The sequence below is a fragment of the Ictidomys tridecemlineatus genome, chromosome 14 (assembly GCF_052094955.1).
Source record: "Ictidomys tridecemlineatus isolate mIctTri1 chromosome 14, mIctTri1.hap1, whole genome shotgun sequence".
Lineage (NCBI taxonomy): Eukaryota > Metazoa > Chordata > Mammalia > Rodentia > Sciuridae > Ictidomys > Ictidomys tridecemlineatus.
Window position 1 is genome coordinate 48,696,964 of NC_135490.1, and position 18,093 is coordinate 48,715,056.

The 18,093-nt window shown below is 39.5% G+C and overlaps 1 pseudogene; it reads left to right on the forward strand.

The window, feature by feature from the left end:
• LOC144370371 (chromodomain-helicase-DNA-binding protein 1-like) overlaps positions 1–18,093 on the forward strand; it is a 34,957-nt pseudogene that overhangs the window by 12,077 nt on the left and 4,787 nt on the right.

Consider the following 18,093-nt stretch of genomic DNA (forward strand, 5'->3'; position numbering starts at 1 on the left):
TTTTTTTTCATATATTTGTTGACTGATTGTATATCATCTTCTGAGAAGTGTCTGTTCAGGTTTTGGCCCATTTATTGATTGGGTTGGTTGGTTATTTATTTATTTATTTATTTTAGTGTTTAGCTTTTTGAGTTCTTTATATACCCTAAAGATGAGTGCTCTGTCTGATATGTGAGGGGTAAAGATTTGCTCCCAAGATGTACACTCTCACAAATTGTTTCTTTTGTTGAGAAGAAACTTTTTAGTTTGAATCTGTCCCATTTATTGATTCTTGATTTTAATTCTGGCACCAAAGGAGTCTTATTAAGGAAGTTGGGGGATAATCCCACATGATGGAGATCAGGGCCTACTTTTTCTTCTATTAGTTGCAGGGTCTCTGGTTTTATTTCCAGGTCCTTGATCCATTTTGACTCGAGTTTTGTGCATGGTGAGAGATAGGGGTTTAATTTCATTTTGCATGTGGATTTTCAGTTTTACCAGCACCATTTGTTGAAGAGTTTATCTTTTCTCCAGTGTGTGTTTTTGGCACCTTTGTCTAATATAAGGTAATTGCAATTTTGTGGGTTAGTCTCTGTGCCCTGTATTCTGTACCATTGGTCTACCAGTCTGTTTTGGTGCCAATACCATGATGTTTTTGTTACTATTGCTCTGTAGTATGGTTTAAGGTCTGGTATAGTGATGCCCCCTGCTTCACTCTTCTTGCTAAGGATTGCTTTAGCTATTCTGGGTCTCTTATCTTAGCAGATGAATTTCATGATTGCTTTTTCTGTTTTTATGAGGCATGCCATTGGGATTTTGATTGGAATTTCATTAAATCTGTAAACTGCTTTTGGTGGTGTGGTCATTTTGATAAAATATTAATTCTGCCTAACCTAGAGCGAGGTAGAGCTTTCCATCTTCTTTGATTTCTTTTTTAGGGTTCTATAATTTTCTTTATACAGATCTTTTACCTCTTTCCTTAAGTGGATTCCCAAGTTTTTTGTGTGTGTTCTGGGGTTTTTGTTTTGTTTTTGTTTTTGTTTTATTTTTATTGTTGTTTTGAGGTTATTGTGCATGAGATAGTTTTTCTCATTTCTTTCCAGAGGCTTTGACACTGATATACAGAAATGCTTTTGACTTATGATGTTGATTTTATATCCTGCTACATTCATTTATTTACTAGTTCTAGAAGTTATCTGGTGGAACTTTTAGGTTCTTCTAGGTGTAGAATCGTATCATCATCAAATAATGCCAATTTGAGTTCTTTTCCTATATGTATCCCTTTGATTTCTTTCGTCTAATTGTTGTGGCCAGTGTTTCATGTACTGTGTTAAATAGAAGTGGTAAAAGAGGGCATCCCTGTCTTGTTCCAGTTTTTAGAGGGAATGCCTTCAATTTTTCTTCATTTAGAATGATGTTGGCCTGGGGCTTAGTATAGAGAGCCTTTATGATGTTGAGATATGTTCCTGTTATCTTTAGTTTTTCTAGTGTTTTGAACATGAAGGAGTGCTGTATTTCGTCATATGCTTTTTCTGCATCTATTGAGATGATTACATGATTCTTATCTTTAATTCTATTGATGTGATGACTTACATTTATTAATTTCTGTTGAACCAACCTTGCATCCCTGGGATGAATCCCACTTGATCATGGTGCACAATCTTTTTGATGTTTTTCTATTCCATTTGCCAGAACTTTATGAGAATTTTTGTATCTTGTTCATTAGAGATACTGGTCTGAAGTTTTCTTTTTTTGATATGTCTTTGCCTGGTTTTGGAATCAGGGTGATATTGGCCTCATAAAATGAGTTTGGAAGTGCTCCCTCTTTTTCTATTTCCTGAAATAAATTAAGAGTATTGGTATTAGTTCTTCTTTAAACGTCTTGTAGAACTTGGCTATGTATCCATCCAGTCCTTGGCTTTTCTTGGTTGGTAGACTTCTGATAGTATCTTCTATTCTGTCATTTGAATTTTTTTTAAGAGAGAAAGAAAGAAAGAGAATTTTAATATTTATTTTTTAGTTCTCGATGGTCACAACATCTTTGTGGTGCTGAGGATCGAACCCAGGCCGCATGCAAGCCAGGCGAGCGCGCTACCGCTTGAGCCACATCCCCAGTCCATCGTCATTTGAAATTGATCTGTTTAAATTGTATATTTCATCCTGATTGAATTTAGGCAAATCATGACTCTAGAAATTTGTCAATGCCTTTGAGGTTTTCTATTTTATTGGAGTACAAGTTTTCAACATCATTTCGGATTATCTTCCCGTATGTCTGTAGTATCTGTCGTGGTATTGGAAGGAAGGCTTCCTTTTTATAGGCCAGCCTTTACACAGACGTTTGTTTTAATTTTTCAGGTATTGTCCTTCCTTACCCACTTTTTTGTTTGACACACTTAGTTTTACAAGTGCAAAAATAATGCAGTGGGATTCCATAATGTTTACCAATAAAATTAAAAACTTAAAGTCTTATAACGCCCACTTTATTATCTTTTGCATGATTTTCACATTTTTAAAAGGATATTCAATATTTATACCTTTTCATTATTGTATTTTACAGCTACCATTTATCCTTTTATCACCTATTATTAGATAGTTTATTTTCATTTTTTTGCTATTTTAAGTTAATGCATCTAGAATAGCATCCAATATTTTTCCATATTTTGGATTTTTTAACAGCTTTCCACCAGTAGCATCTGTTAAAAATATGATTCTAGGACTGAAACTTCTTGAGAAATTGCCCTCGTGACATACTATACTATAAACTTGCTGTGGCAGCAGCCCCCAGTGACCTCCACGTTAACAAGTCCAGTGGCTGCATCATCCTGGACATCTTCGTGATCCTGTTCACCACTCTCCCATTTTAAAGTCCTACTCCTTTAGCTGCTGTGACATCACTGTCTCTTGATTTTTCTTATGGGTTTGAATCTCTGCTCTGCTCTTATGATCTTGACCTAGTTACCTAGCCTTTCAGAGTTTTAGTGTCCTTGTTGGCATGATTATGGTCACTTGTCTTATTCCTTGGATTAAATTGCACACAAAGCCACAAGCACAATGTCTGTTACATAGTACAATATGATAAATGTATCCTTTCATTTCTGTCTCTGGCTCCTTACTTTCTGCATAGATCTCTCTCATATGAGGGGAAAACAAAGCACATGGTAACCTTTCCAGATAGGAAGGTCATGATGCCAGGTATGCTTCTATCAGAGTGGGCTGTTAGTTTTTCTAACAAGTCATAATTGTATAGTAAGATATGGTTGTGAAATATATTTGAGCTACACGAAGCTGAAAGTTTGGATTTTCTCTCACAGCTTCTCCTGGAGTGTTCTTGTTGTGGATGAAGCCCACAGATTGAAAAGCCAAAGCTCTCTGCTGCATAAGACACTCTCAGAGGTAAACTCAAAGGATAGTCTTAGATTTTACATACCCTCCTTCCTTTTTTAATAGACTTTATTTTTTAGAGCAAGTTAGGTTTACAACAAAATTGAATAGAAGGTACAGAGAGTTTCCATATATCCCCTGCCCCTTTACAAGCCTAGCTTCCCCCATCTCAGCCTCTCCCTGAAGAGAGATGTTAAAACTAATGAAACTACATTGGCACCACAGTATCACCAGAGTCCGTAATGCTGGATTCACTCGCTGTTGCATGTCCTGTGAGTTTGAACAAACAGGTGATGGCATGTTTCCACCCTATAGTATCATGCAGAGCAGTTTTCTGGCTCAGAAATCCTATACCCATCTGTTCACCGTTCCTTCTCCCCTCTAACTGCCCTTTATTTTTTTTTTTTTAAATATTTATTTATTTATTTATTTTAGTTTTCGGCAGACACAACATCTTTGTTTGTATGTGGTGCTGAGGATCGAACCCGGGCCGCACGCATGCCAGGCGAGCGTGCTACTGCTTGAGCCACATCCCCAGCCCTCTAACTGCCCTTTAAAACCACTTAGTTTAGTCTACACAGAGCCAACTAAATTGAAACTTTATTATTATTATTATTATTATTATTATTATTATTATTATTATTATTTGTTCTAATTTGTAATATATGACAGCAGAATGCATTACAATTCACATTACCCATATACAGCACAATTGTTTATATCTCTGGTTGTACACAAGTAGAGTCACACCATTCGTGTCTTCATGCATGTACTTCGGATAATGATGTCCATCTCATAAATTAAAACTTCTGTATTCAGACTTCTGCAGAGCTAAATAAACCTATTTGGGAGGGCAGTGACAAAAGTAGTATTTAATATGGCTAATTACTATTCCTTTCTCTTTTATATAGAAGATAACATTTACTAAAATCTAGTTATCAAATGAGTCAGACCCTACCCCAATAAAATGCATTGTATTTTTGGAGATGTTTCAACTCTCTTTTGAGTGCTTTTAATTTTTCTCTCTTTTTTTTTTTTACAAATAAAGATCTTATACTCCTGTCTGCAGTTGTAGATGCATTGGAAATACCTTACGCCTCCCCTAATTTACCTATTTAGAAACTTACCCTTCACATGGAGTCATGAAGAGACCAATTTCTTACAGCATATTGCCTTCAGTCTCTCATCTGTTGTATTTTTAGTATGATACACTTGATTGCATTCCCTTCTCTTGATCTCTTGTATCATTCAGCAAAGTAGATGAGAAAGATCATTGTGGCCTGGAGCTGCCCTTGTTTCTGAGAAGCCAATGAAATGTGAAGTACCTTGTTGACTTGAAAATTTGCTCATTCATGAGACCACACTTGTTAATTTCTGAGATAATCAAAATTTGGTCCTCATCCTATAATAAATCACTTAAATTTAGAGGTCATTTAGAAGAAAATCTTAGACCTGGATTATGTATTTAATATTTATTGGCCTAAAAGTTGCAGTGTTTAGAGTTTTTACTGAAGATATCATCATTTTTATTAGTTTCAAATATTGTTATCCCCTGCCTGGTAGGGCATCCTCTATCTCTGCTGTCCTCTTTGCCTTTTTTTAGGGACCCTTGATTACATGTCCTTCCCAAGAGTTTGTACTCTATATTTAAAATAATACACATGCATAGGATGTGACTTTTCCACATTACTTAATTCTGCTGGTGTAAGTTCTTGTTAATGTCAGCTCAGAGGTTGACCTTACTTGGCCTGATATCTGTTGTTACTGTTTTTCTTCCTTCATTAGTCTCTTATCCTCCGTGTTCCTATCTGTTTCTCAGTGTTTTTCCTTTTTCTCTTGGAAACGCTGGGGTTTGACCCAGGGCTTCATGCATGCTAGGCAAGCGTTCTGCTGGTGACCCACATTCCCAGCCCTGTTTCTCAAAAATTTACAAAATCCCTTTTTATATTGGACTGTCCATGGCTTACTATCCAGAAACATCTAGAAATCTTGATATCTTGACTCTGATATATTGCAAAGTTTATGAACAGACATTGTGTCAGTGTAAATCTTGCTGCTTGCTTGTAGCAGAGAGGCCTGATGCTATAAATAACTTTGGCTTCTCAAACTCTTTGAATGAATGTGTTTACTCAGATACTCCCATTAATTCCCCCATGTAGGTCATAACATAATTTGACTCCTCACATAGATTGCATTTAGTAACCCTAGTGAATACTCATGTAATACTCAAGAGTTTACAACGTGATGTCACTTACATGCTTACAAGAGTGTCTTCTTACAGATTATTATCCCCTCCTTATGGTTGAAACTGGAGAGGTATTATTTCTCACATTAAATAGAGTGTACAACTTGTACCTGAGCCTTCTGATTTCATTTGCCTTGGTTCATTGTGTTATATCATGTCCCTCTGTGTTCAAATAAATGTTGTGATGGGTCACTTGGTTTTGCTTCCCAGTGGTAGAGATTTTTAATTGTGTTTATTTACATATTCTAGTTCTCTGTGGTCTTCAGTCTCCTGTTGACTGGAACTCCTATCCAGAACAGCCTCCAAGAGCTCTACTGTCTCCTCAGTTTTGTGGAACCTGACCTGTTTTCCAAGGAACAGATGGAGGATTTTGTTGAACATTACTGGGATATTGAAAAAGAGTCCAAATCAGGTTAATTCCCATTCAGCAAATTATCCCCAAGAGATCTTGACACAGAAACTTCCCTAATGCATAAGAGTTGTAGATTGAAAAGGAAGAGAATCAATAACTGGAGAATGCCTTCCAGGGAGAAAAACCACCACAGCTATAAGGCAGATGATGGTCCCTCATGTGGTGTCCACTTGTCTGCTATCCATGGCTCTTACTTGTTTGTTACATGATTCTGCAGTGGGGCTTATTGGTTCACTTTTGGAAAAAGTAGAAAGTACCCACTGATATGTGTGCTTTTTTAAAAACCAACTTCTAATTTTTTTCATTTTTTTCTCTTTGTGGTATGGAGATTGAACCCAGGGGTGTTCTACCACAGGCATACATTCCCAGTCGTTCTGGAAAAAAATGGAGACAGGGTCTTGCTCAGTTTCATAGGCTGGCCTTCAGCTTACCATCCTCATGCCTCAAGTTCATGTTACCATGCAGCTTCAACTTGTAATTTAAAAAAATTATAGATTTTGTTAACTTTCCATGCCACTTGCCAGTGCAGAAAAGTAAGTGCATGCTATAGACCCAGACTACTGTTAAGAATTCTGCAACACTGCTGTTTTCTTTTAACCAGAAGTTTGAGATGATTGGGATGTGGAAGGGAAAAGGGAAGCCTTCATTTGTATAACCGTAGCTTTTTCTTATACTTTTGCCACTCTGCCTTGTGGAACATTCCCATAATATCTGAATACCCTAGGATGATTGTCCAAAACAGATGGCAGGGGGCCACCCAGTGATTATGTGTGTGCTGGTTAAATATGAGTTGCAGAGGGTTCTTAGAGCAAAAATTCCTAAACCACAGGGTAAAGATGATCTGCAAACCTGCTCTGATTGATTACTCCCATGGTTAGAGTTGTCAGATATGGGATATCTAATTACAAATGACAAGGGACACACTGGTACTGAAGAGCTATGAATTGTTTATCTGAATTTCACATTTAACAAGTTGCTTGTATTTTTGTTTTCTGTTTCTGGTTTTCCTACATGATGTATACTTCCAACTTAGTGTACCTTTTGAAGTCTAAGATGCCTGTAAAAGAACAAGGGATTAGAAGTTTTTAAAAATCCACTTTTAATGCTCGCCATTTTCACATTCACCTGTGTGTCCATGGATAAGTGGTCTGATTTCTCTGACTCACTTAACTTTCATAAACATGGAGACAGTATTGCTCACCCTGCATTTCTATGCTGTATGCTGATCAGTGAGATGAAATGAAGAATACCCTGGAAAACAGTGTTTTGAAAATGAGATTATTCCTAAGAAGAATCCAGTTCTTTGAGTGTTATAGTTTGGGTATTAAAAGCCAGTAACAAGTCCAGAAGGAAAAGGAAGAAACCAGGAAAGGGAGAAATGATTGGTCCTCTAATTATGGTGGTTCAGCTTATAATTTTTTGACTTTACCACTTTACAAAAGCAGCAACATTCAGTAGAAACTGTACTTTGAATTTCAAATTTTTATTGGTGTACCTATTTGTACCTGTTGATGTTTTGCATAGTGATTACTTAGGTCATTAGCATATCATATAGCAAAACCTTTATCATTTCTTTATGGTGAATATATTCAAAATTATGGATTCTAACTGGGTTAAGATATAAAATGCATTATTGTTAGTTATATTAGAATGTTCAATATAATCATCAGAGAAATGGAAATCAGGAACACAAGGGAACCCCCCCCCCCCGTTAGAATGGTTAATACAGACACCACACGCTGGCAAGGCTGTGGTGGAAGGGGAACTCTGAGACACCCGGGTGGGAATGGAAATGGTATGGCCATCGTGAAAACCAGGATGGCGTTTCCTCAGAAAACTAAATAGAACTGCTGTACAATTCAGCAATCCCATACTGGGCATATAGTCGAAGAAGGGGATCGACATGTCAAGAGATGTCTGTGCTCCTGTGTTCATTGCAGCACTCTTAACAGTACCCAGAGTGTGGAGCTCACCTAGATGTCCATTAGCAGATAAAAAGGAAATGTGGTGTAGATACAGGATGGGATGCTCTTCAGCCATAAGAAGGCATGAGTTTCAGTCTTTTCCCAGGCTTGGGATAGGTTGTATCTGTCCTGTGAGGCGGGGTGGCAGCAGCAAGGCACCACTCCCCAATGACTCAGCGACCCTGAGGGTAAGTAACTGATACCACACAGTGCTCTGTGTTGTCAGTTGTTTAGTCACAGGCATTCAGCACATTACATGAAGTATTCACAGTTTTTCATAGAAGAGGCTTCAGGTTAGATTATTTTGCTGAGTGGACTAATGTAAGTGCTGAGCACTTTTGAGGTAGGGTGGGCTGAGCTGTGGTGTTTGGTATGTTAGGTCCGTTCAAGGCATTTTTTACATCTAAGATATTTTCAGTTTGTGATGGGTTTATAGGAATGTAATCCCTTTGTAAGTCCAGGAGCATCTGTAACTGAAAACTTACTGTACAGACCTAGAACGCAGAATTAGCATGAAAATGAGGAAAGTGAGTTGGTCCACGTTCTCTAGTAGTTCAGCGCCTCTGCTGTATTTTTGTACCACACTCTTTTTTTGTGTTTTTCCTTCCACAGCAAGTGAACTTCACAACCTCTTGCAGCCGTTTCTGCTGAGGAGAGTGAAAGCAGTGGTAGCTAAAGAACTTCCCAAAAAGACAGAAGTAGTGATATACCATGGCATGTCAGCATTGCAGAAAAAATACTACAAGGCTATTTTGATGAAACACCTAGGTATTCAGAGGGCACTTGGTCCATTAAGAAACTAAATGGGGATGTGATTTTTGTGCAGGGAAATATTTTATGATTACACTCACTTTGTGTAGCAAGAATATAAGGTAGAATTTTGTATTCTGAATGATATGCCAATCACCTGATGTGGAACAATAGCAGTGTTAAGTGTAGCTCAGACTTGGTTGTTGCATGATGGAATTTCTCTTTTTCCCCTTGCATGGTTTTTCTTATGCCTGCAATATAGCAAACACTTTTAAGTGTCTACTCATGATTTTTATCCTCTATTTGCTTTTTTTTTCTGCTGTCTTCAAACCACAACAGCAGTTAAAGAAGAAATTTTAGAAGTTTACAATTGTTTTAACAAAGCACTGCTAAGTTCACCTTGTAGACTTCCTTCTCAAAACAAAGTGAGGAGTAAGAAAATCCCATATGGATATGATTTTAATTCTCAGTGCAATTGATTGCCATTTGAGAGGTTAGTATAAATTTGAGGGAAATACTATGAAATGAATAAGGTTATGTTTGTGTTTTGTTTGTGTTTTGATTTGTTAGTCCTTTTTCCTCTCTATCTTCAAAATTTCAGATGCATTTGAAAATGAGATGGCAAGGAAAGTTAAACTTCAGAATATCTTATCCCAGCTTCGAAAGTGCGTGGATCACCCGTATTTGTTTGATGGTGAGCCAGTGTCCTGTTTCCCCCCATTATTTTTCATTAGTAGTTCTGTAACCAAAATCATAGCCGGACTCTTCAACAGAACTGCTGCATTTATGTGTCTACTCTGCTTCTTCTCATTTTCTCTATATTAATGATATCTCGTGTTAATCATACTGAAGATTTCTTCACATGTCCCATAATATTCCTTAAGCTGCTTTCCTTTTTCTCTCTTAATGCAGGATCCATTGCATTTGTCTTGACTCTACTTTTCTGCAATCTAGAAATGTTTCTAAGCTTTTTTGGAGGGCAGGGAGCTTTTCTTTCTTTCATGATAGTGACAGTTGTGGAGAGGAAAACTGGCAGCTTTACAGAATGGGTCATAATGAGGATTTATCTGACCCTTCTTCAGGATTAGATTTCCTTTCGTCTTGAGCCCTCTCGGTCACTACGCCCAGTTCCCTGTGTTCTCTGTGATGCCCAGGCATTGTCAGTTCACGTTTTGTTAACCTCTCAGATCCCTTGACACAGCAGATGGCTTCCTCCATGGGACGCTCTTCACTCAGCTTCTGGGGTAGCAGTTTTTCCTGCCTTTCTTCCTCCCTGCATGCTCCTGCTCTGTGCCCTTTTCTCTCTCCTTTCATCCTAGTGACTTCTGTACATGTCCCTCTAAGCACTGCTCTTGTTGCCACAAATTTATGTGTAGTGTTTTATTTTCATTCCCATTGGGGTTTTTGGATGCACTCTGATGGCTGGCCCTGGAATTCCCTAGTGTAGAAAGATTGCAAAAGGTCTGCTGTACTTGTTTTAAGGAGTCTGCCAAGTACCATTAGGAGCTGTTTAAAAGTTTAACAGAACTTTAATCAAGTGCACATTAGAACTTTTTTTTAAGGGAGAAGGGGCATTAGGAACATAGATTTTGAAGGACATCTTCCAGAATATTCTGACTGCCGCCTGTACCTTGAGAATCACTTTTATACACACCTAAGCCTATTTCTTGATTTCTTATCTAGAGTGAGAGCCTTAGAATTTCCTTTGTGGATCTTCTTGATCTCTGGCATCTTCCTTTCCCTCAGTTTCCTAAAGAGTGAGTTTGCTTCTTAGATAAATATTTATTAGACTTTTTGGATGTGCCAGGCTCTGCAGTTGATATTAAGCAAATAATTAGAAAATGCCTCGAATAGGTGAGACTGAAGGGCCTACTGCATTAGAAAGAGCTTGGGCTCTCTCTGTTGCCTACCTATTTGGTTTTCTACTCAAGAATTTTGCCCTGACTCAGGGCACACAATTAGGATTGGGCTCTCTGCTTTCCAGGTGTGGAGCCAGAGCCTTTTGAAGTTGGAGACCACCTGATTGAGGCTAGTGGGAAACTTCACCTGCTGGATAAGCTGCTGGCATTCCTGCATTCCAGGTAGGAATAGGTTGACATGTACTGCTCTCGGGGAGTGACTGGTTCAAACCTGAGTAATGAAGAACTTACTGATTCTTGAGACTGATTCAAGTTCCCTTTTTTAGAAGCCTGGAATTCAGGGCCTACTTTCTCTGCAACTGTACACCCACCCCATTCCATCTCATCCAACCCCACTCCTCCACCTTTATCCTTTGTTTCCTGAATTCCTACAGCATTTAGGATCCCAGTCCAGGACTTGGCAAGCCCTACCTTACTCTGCTACCTTGTTGATCAGTGTATGTTCACCTCATCAGTCCAGCTATGTTGGTTGCATCCACAAGGATGAGTCAACATTGAGCATTTCTTTTAAAATTGCCTGCTGCTTCCTTGAATTGAACTGACACATAATAAAGGTTGAGTAAACATTGGTTCTTGTTAATCTTTGGGATTTTATTTAAACTCAAGGCATAGTTGGGGAATACTCTTTCCCAGAAATGCAAGTTGGGTATCAGAAGATGACATTTGGTTAGTGTTCAGCAGCCTGGTATCCAGCATGTACATCTTCATCACCACAGGAAAGGGGGAGTCTAGGAAAAGACAAGAGACTCAAGAATTTCAGAATTGTGCCTTTAGGATGATTGCCCCAGGTGTGGCCTGAACTAACTTAAAACTTCAGATTTGTCAGAATTGCCCAGTCTTTTGCAAATTAAATAATTGCATGTCTTGGGGCTGGAGTTGTGGCTCAGTGGTCGAGTGCTTGCCTAGATAGCACATGTGAGGCCCTGGGTCCAATCCTCAGCACCACACAAAAATAAATAAATAGCTCAGTGACTAAGCACTCACCTCACATGCGTGAGGCAGGAGATTCGATCTTCAGCACCACGTACAAAAATATAAATAAATAAAACAAAGTTATTGTGTCCATCTACAACTAAAGAAATTGAAAGAATAAAATAGATAAAGGTATTGTGTTCAACTATGGCTAAAACGTAAATATGAAAAATTGTTAATAATCATAATTACACGTCTTACTGTATTTTATGGCCTTTGACCTATCTACCATAAGTGTGTGTGTTAGAGATGGAGAAGAACCTATAGATACCTTCCATCCAAGTTTTTCATGACCTCGAAAGGTCACGCCCAATGACATATAGGTAGTAAGTGGCAGAGAGAGATAAGAATCCAGGTACTTACCTTTAAACTCAGTGCTTTTTCCAACAATTTGGGGCTAGAGTCTGGCCGATGTTCTCCCTAACTCTTGGTCTTACTCTCCTGGCAACATTAAGGTAAGTTAGTTTTCTTAAAAAAAATTTTTTTTTTACAGCATTGTCCTTGTTTGTTCAGGCAAATTTAAAACAATGTCTGATGATAAGGGCTGTCACCCTGATTTTGTTTCTTCTACATTATTTTGAATTATCCTTTCCTTTCTTCACTCTCTATATGTAAGTTTCTTGTGTACCATGGGGGATTGCTTCTCTAACATGATGCTTTTTGACTTTTCTAGATGGTAATGACTTGTACCGCCAAGTGGGAATAGCAGTAGATAGCCTTCCATAGCTCTTCAGGATCTTGGGGAGCGGGTGCACACACATTTGTACCTTGCCTTTACTCTTCACATGTATATTTATTTTACTATTGAAATGAAACTTCTGTCTTCATTGAGTGAAGTGATATTCCGGAAAGAGGATCCTTGGTTATGCCAGGGCTTCCACACTCCCTGGTGAATTGACAGGTGCCCTGGGACTGCTCTGAGGGATGCAGCTACATGTGGAGGCACTTTGTCTTCTTGTATAAAGTATTCAGAGTTTCTGAGAAAGTTACAGGACATTTATATTTCTACTTTAGCATTTCCCTTATGTGTAAAGTTGTCCTCTTTGGTCATGTTGCCTGAGGGTCACTCCCCGTAAACACTACTAGAGTTGGCAGTTTCTCCTTTTCTTCTTGCCAGGGGCCATCACGTCTTACTCTTCTCTCAGATGACCCAGATGTTGGATATTCTCCAGGACTATATGGACTGCAAAGGTGACTCCCCTTGGCCACTACATCATCTGAGAGTCATAAGGGGTGTGGGAAGGTTACCGAGGAAAAGGTTAAAGACAAAGAAGGTGAAAAGGCTGAGGAGAGTGGACAGTGGTGTGTGAAGCAAGATCGACAGCAGGGTAGAGACGCATGGGCAGAAGTAACACCCACTTTCTCACCAGGTGATGCAGGTGATGGGTATGGAGCAGACGTTGTGAAAATGTTGAGTGGCTTCAAAAATGTGTGAGTCGAGTCTCAGCGACAAACCCTTGCAGCATCCCTCAACAGCTCAGCAGTTGTGTACTTATGCAGGATTAGTAAGAAAGGGAAGATAGATAGCATGGAGATCCCACAAATGAAGCAGAGGGAGGGTGAGAGCAGTTATTTCTGTGACAATAGGGAATGTAGGCAGTTACTTGAGAACTCTGCTTAATATATAATAAAATTGATGTGGGATAATAGGACAAAGCTTGAAAAGGGGTTGATTTTTGAGCCTGTGGGAGAGTATCAGCCGCAGAAATAACTGTTTTAAAGTTTTGTTGGGAGTGGTCTCTCAGATCCACTTGATGCCCCCCAAGTACTGCAGTAACTGGACACTTCAGCTACTGGCACATTGAGGATTCTCGAATGCCAAAACATGAATTGAGATTATAATTCCCCTTCCTGACCTGATGCGTGGTGACAAGTGGAGAGCCCTAGAGCTTCGCTGAAAAGCAGGTGCTGGGTCATCAGGCAGGCTCCCAAGTGCTTGTCTTGCTGCTTGCCTAAGTCAGGATTGTGTCTTAGCAGTCACCAACTGCCAGCGTGTGGATATTTAGGGTGGACTGGGAAGAGTCAAAACCAAATATTACCTCTGCAAATGCCAAAGACTTTGGCTGCCTGTGGTTTTAAAACCCAGGATAGTGTGTTATGGTGATTTTTTTGGTGAAGTGATTAATTTTTTTTGGTTGTTCACAACATTACAAAGCTCTTGACTGAAGTGATGAATTTTTCCCCTAAATTTAGATCTTTCAGACTGGGGTTGTGGCTCAGTGGTAGAGCCCTTTCCTGGCATGTGAGAGACACTGGTTTGAATTCTCAGTACCACATAAAATAAGAAACAAGATCAAGTTATAAAACAATTGAGATCTTTCCCTTGGGCTTTATTGAAAGTAGGGCAGGCTTGGGTGTGGAAAGGACAAATAGGCATTGGCTTAGGAATGAATCGATGCAAAGAGTAAGGAACTGTGTGTGGTTGTTGTCTTCTCTACGTAAAGGCTACAGCTATGAGCGTGTGGACAGTTCTGTTAGAGGTGAAGAGAGACACCTGGCCATCAAGAACTTTGGACAGCAGCCCGTCTTTGTTTTTCTCCTGAGCACCAGGGCAGGTAAGCCTATGGGTATTGAGGAAGCAGACAGTCATCCCACCACTGGTACGTTTTCCCCTAATTCTCTGAAAGGAGAGGTTCTTACCGAGGAGTATTGAAAAAGGAGAGAATCGAAGCACTTACGTAGCCTAGTACTGGACTTCTCGTGTGGAGCTCTTTTCTGTTCAACCTGTGAAGCTGTGATCGTGAGAAGGGAGGCTGAAACCTGGGCCTGTTGGAAAGTAATTCTAATCCACTTAGACCACTGACCTGTTTTGTTTTGTTTTTAATTTCGGGGAAAGTTTTATTCACATTCATTCATTCTCCTTCCTAGCCATGAATTTTTAAAATAAGATAATCTCTTTTCTAGTTTCCCTTCCTTCAAGAGTACCTCTGAAAGAGTGTTATAAAGTTTAATAAAGATTTGTTGTTTAAAATGTGACTAGAGTGAAACTGACAGCTATTTATAATTATTATGGTATTGTCCATATGACTTAATCATAAATAAATGACACTTGTGGTTTTGCCAGTTGCTTTCACATAGTATTAAATAATTTGAAATCGGTTTGGGGAAATGGAATTTTTCTTACATTCTGAATCAAAAACCCCTATATTAATTTTGAATTCATAGTCTGAGTTTCATGATCTTATTTTTTTGATGGTAATCCTGATGGAATAGATATAGGAACACAAACAGGAATTGTGTCCTTGATGATAAAGAGATTAATGTCCTTATGGAACAAAAGGTCATCCTTATGTAGAAAGCACTTAGTAAGTGCTTTGTACTATATGGGTCTATAAAAGAAGTGTTAGATATGACCGTTGAGTATCAGGAGATCATTTCTCCAGTGTGTGTCTTACCTCTGTCTTAAAGCCAATAATAAGATACAATCAGATTCCTTTGGTCCAGTCTCTTCCCAGGTCATATACCACACCCTGTCATTCAGTCCCATTGTCTCATGATTAGTCTTTGGGGAAGCTCAAAGGATCTGGTCAAAGGCATGGTCAGTGTTGGGAGAGGAATTCCATTTATGTGTTTAAGATTTTTTTTTTTAGAGGGAGAGAGAGAATTTTTTTAATATTTATTTTTTAGTTGTCAGCAGACACAACATCGTTGTTTGTATGTGGTGCTGAGGATCGAACTCGGGCCACACGCGTGCCAGGCGAGCATGCTACCGCTTGAGCCACATCCCCAGCCCCGCGTTTTAAGATTTTATTTTTTATATTTAGAGAGCAAATAATGTTTGAAACATCTAAAATTAGTTAATCTCCTTGGAGGCCTCAGAGTAGATTATCTAGGAGCTGAAGCAGTCCTTGACATTAGCCTTTTCCACGCACTAACTGTCATACGTGCCATCATGTTGTAGCTATACCTGTGCCACATTTTCATTTAATGTTTCCTTACAGCTTTCCACGAGGTTGTTACCACATATTGCCGGCAGATGGCAGCGATAGCTTAGGAATATGTCCCAAACAATTAAATGCAGCTTAAAATATCATCTTTGGTGAAGAAGGGCTGCACTAGCCACTATTAACTCAAGAGAAAGATAATCTTTTTTCACTTTTTTAATGATGACAAAGCAACTTTATTATTATTTTTTTTTAGAGAGAGAGAGAGAGAATTATTTATTTCTTTAGTTTTCGGCGAGCACAACATCTTTGTTTGTATGTGGTGCTGAGGATCGAACCCGGGCTGCACACATGCCAGGCGAGCATGCTACCGCTTGAGCTACATCCCCAGCCCAAGAAAGATAATTCTTATGGAACACAAACACATTTTCAAATGAGATGACTGCCTCGATAATTAGCATACAGTGGATAAAAAGGTTCTGGAGCCTGGCACAGTAGTGCATGCCTACAGTCCCAGCTACTCAGGAGGCTGAGGCAGGAGGATGGCTTGAGCCCAGGAGTTCAAGGCCAGCCTGGGCAACATTGTGAGACCCTGTCTCTGTCCCAGGAGTAATGACCTCAGATTCTGGAATATGGGATGGAATCCTGACTGTTTTATCTTCTAGTGGTGCAACTTCAAATAAATCCCTTAATCTAGCTGTTTCCATTTCAGCATCTGCAAAATGAGAATAGTGCTAGCAAGGACACAGGGTTGTTGTGAGGGTTAAAAGAGTCAACACATGTAAAGTGCCATGAGCAGTGGTTGGCAGTAGTAAAATAGAAGTGTAGCTCTTATTATTGGATATAACTTAGCCTTTCTCCGTATTCAGTCATTAGTATTTCTTTATTCCAACTTTGATTTTATAGGAAGACTTCAATGAGAATGTTCCTGCCTGGCTTGTCTTACATCCAGCCGGGAGTTGGTAGTCCTGTGGAAAGGAACCCTTCATTCAGTTCTTGGAACAAGCCCTTTTAGGCCTGTTTTAGCAATGCGTTCCAATGACCCTGGCTAGAGTGTGTTCTGTACAGTTTCCACATTTATCAAAGAGAAGCCTGTGGTTTGCTTCTTAGTACTCTAAATTCCTGAACCCAAAGTGCTCTTTTGGCCTTTTCCTGCACCATTGGAGAAAGACCAGAGAGTTGTTGCATTGAGTGTTCTTGTCTTGAACTGATTTTATGCCATCTTCTTTGATAGGTGTGGAAACCAGTACAGGAAGACACTCTCAGGTTTTCTCCACTCAGAGGCAGGTATCATCTGCTCTAATCATAGCTAGCGTCAGGTCTTCCTACCTTGTTGAAGCTGGAAGTGTGGTCATGTGTGTTTCTTACTGCCCACTGCAGACCTCTCGTGGTTTTAAGATACATTTTTAATTGTAGATGGGCACTGTTTTAGTCAGCTTTTTCACCTCTGTGACCAGAACCAACTGTGGAGGAGGAATGTTTCTTGGAGGGCTCATGGTTTCAGAGGTCTTAGTCCATAGAAGGCCGACTCCATTCCTTGGAGCTCCAGGGGAGGCAGCATCCTGGCAGGAGTGTGTGACTGAGGGTAGCAGCTCACATCATGATCAGAAAGCAAAGAGAGAGAGACTCCACTGTCCAGATACAAAACATATACCCCTTAGCCATGTGCCTGCTGAACCCCTTCCTCTAGCCACACCCACCTGCCCCAGTTACCACTCAGTTAATCCCATTAGAGATCCATTAACTGATTAGGTTAAAGCCATATCCCAGTCATTTCTCCTCCAAACCTTCTTGCATGGTCTCACATGTGAGCTTTTGGAGGACACCACATCTAAACCATAACAGACAATACCTTTATTTTATTTATTTTTATGTGGTGATGAGGAAGGAACCCAATGCCTCACGTGTTCTATCACTTGTGTTCTATCACTGAGCTACAACTGCAGCCCCCAGACCTCTTATTTTTGGAGCTGTTTTCTGAAAGAACTTGTGTCCTTATTCACAGACTCTTTGAAGCAAAATCCCATCAAGGTTTTCAAACAAATATTACATGTCTTCACACAATTAACTTAAGCATCCTTTTCTTCTGCTTACCTCTCATTCTGTTATATTTGATAATTAAATTTTCCCAGTTCATGCAATGGAAGGTGAGGTAGCACTTTTGACCACTGTAGGGTGGTCAAACCTGAAGTCTGGGGCAGAAATGTCCTTTTGAAGGATGAAACCAATCAGTTGGACTGATTTCAGATTTTCAGTAGGACCCAGTCCTGCCTTGTGTGTTTTCTAGTTCCTTATTTGTGTGTTGCTGATCATTCTCCTTTTTTGTATGGTTTTCAGGTGGAGTTGGCATGAACTTAACAGCAGCAGATACTGTTATTTTTTTGACAGTGATTTTAATCCTCAAAATGACTTGCAGGTAGCTGCCAGAGCTCACCGAATTGGCCAGAACAAGTGAGTGAGTTAGACATTGGCACCTTTCTGCTCTGTTGGCTTGCAGCTGTGGATTGGGGAGGAAGGTGGACCGTGTAGTCCTGACAACAGTGCCACATTGGAATTAGAGACCCCTGGGTTTGAACCCCGTTGTGCT